Source organism: Oratosquilla oratoria, chromosome 16, assembly GCF_046742065.1.
Source record: "Oratosquilla oratoria isolate Oo_2021 chromosome 16, ASM4674206v1, whole genome shotgun sequence".
NCBI lineage: Eukaryota > Metazoa > Arthropoda > Malacostraca > Stomatopoda > Squillidae > Oratosquilla > Oratosquilla oratoria.
Window position 1 is genome coordinate 56668540 of NC_134792.1, and position 2500 is coordinate 56671039.

The window sequence follows — 2500 nt, forward strand, 5'->3', positions numbered from 1 at the left end:
AAATACATAGACTATGGACTTTTTCCCCTCTACAAGGGGGGTAGCCAAAATCAAAGGGCAAAATTCCACTCCCACCTATTCCATCCCCACATACTCCACTCCCATCCATCCCCCTCCCTCCCTCTTATCTTGGCTCCTCCTGGATGACGGGTCATCCCTGCATCTCACCCACTGCCCTGGATCAGAAGCAGTGCAGTAAGACACGGCACATCCACAGCAAATAAATAACAGAAAATTGCTACTCCAGGGTTGGTAAAAAAATTAAATAATAGAAGATAGGTAGTGCAGGGATTAGTAAGAAAGACAGAGAGAGAGAGAGAGAGAGAGAGAGAGAGAGAGAGAGAGAGAGAGAGAGAGAGAGAGAGAGAGAGAGAGAGAGAGAGAGAGAGAGAGAGAGAGAGAGAGAGAGAGAGAGGGAGACAAAGAGAGAGAGAGAGAGGGGGAGACAGAGAGAGAGAGAGGGGGAACAAAGAGAGAGAGAGAGAGAGAGAGAGAGAGAGAGAGAGAGAGAGAGAGAGAGAGAGAGAGAGAGAGAGAGAGAGAGAGAGAGGCTTTCGAACTGAGATAGTTTTCAACCCTTTCGCTTCTTGAGGGGCTTCCCTCAGATGAATAAAATCGTCTGGCGGCAGATAGAATAAATTCTTGGATCGTAAAACAGAGCTAAAGTGTTTAGGAATATTTATACATTCTAATACGAGAGTCAACAGAACGGTGAAAATAGCGTGGTCCGAAAAAAATTGGATAAGGTCATTAGATACAAGGCATTGCAAGTTGGTAAAAATAGCGTTTGGAATTGTTACAAGTTATATGGAAAACATATATAGATTTCGCTATAACTATTAGTAAGAATTTTAATTCATATAGATTGTTTTAATCCAGAAGATTAATTTTAATTCGTTTAAGTGGTCTGTTTCTGCATGAAAGAAAAATATCATATTTGATGCTTGAAGCCATCTTTCGACATAAATAACCCAACAAGGAAATATTCGTATGTAGATTATAGATTAGTTCATATATATTGTTTTGTATGGGTCCTGAATTTCATGAAAGGTAATGAAGTTATTAAGGTTTTCTTCATTTTCTTTCCAATTTATGCTCGCGGAAAGGTTTTCTACTTAAAGAAATATGTCAAAGCAAAAACTTCTTCGCAAAAGAAGGATACACTAAGAAAGATGAAAGTTAATAGGGTTTTCTTCGTTTTCTTTCCAATTTTGTGCTCGCGGAAAGGTTTTCTACTTAAAGAAATATGTCAAAGCAAAAAATTCTTCGCAAAAGGAAGAATACACTAAGAAAAATGGGCTTTTACGTATCAGTCACAAAGATTATATATCACCAAGAATAAATGAATGTTTTCTTCTTCTCTCTCTTAATGTTTCTCTCTCTCTCTCTCTCTCTTTCTCTCTCTGCCTATCTATCTAGTTATTTGTCTATCTATAAATCTATCTATGCATCTGTTTCCATCTCTTTCTCTATCTCTATCTCTATCAGGGAGACAGGCACACGCAGACATACATACATACACACACACACACACACGCACGCACACACATACACACACACACACACATATTCATACACACACACACTAGACGAAACAGTAGTGAGTGCAAAAACAATACACGAATTTAAGAGTAAATTAGATATGGCGAGATACGGAGACGGGACACCACGAGCACAGCTCCCCTTCCTGTAAGATACAGCTAGGTAAATACACACATTCATACACATACTCTAAAAAATCTGGCTGCATCGAAGTTGAAAAGAATCTCACTCTGGATATACATAAGACGAAAAAACAAAATACCTCAGTGGGTAGTCAATAGTATTAATTGATAATTAGACAGAACCAACCTCGCTAATCACGTAGTGCATGCAATAATCTTCCTTCAGACGCAATCACATGCAATACTATTCCTTCTTTAAGTCTCTAATTAAATACGCATGATATGCATCTATGTGATAAGCTGCAATCTATGTTAGTTATCTAGATACTAATTATTTTATGTTTACATATCTATTAATTCATTTATTTATTTACTTATAACGATTACAGATATTTCTCTAGGAATGAATAAAGACCAACAGTCTTCTGGTCTCTAACAAATAAAACCCCAACCATCAGAGAAAAATTATATTCGCCAAAGAATTTGGTGGGCAGTTCTTACATCTTGTTTTTTACCCCTAATGATGGTATCAGTGCTCAAGGATACTGTGTTGTGAAAACATTTTCCGTCTGATAGTTTGGGTTTTATTTACACTCACGTGCAGTCATGAGCTAAAGTTTTGTTCCACCAAAAGTTATGCATGATACAAATTTAAATGCATTTCTCTATGTATATATACTTTTTTTTATCTAAAGAAAATTACCTAATGATATGCTAAAAGCTACATAGGGATATCCATCACGTACTGGAGAATATATATATATATATATATATATATATATATATATATATATATATATATATATATATATATATATAAGTTGCGAGAAGTGTAA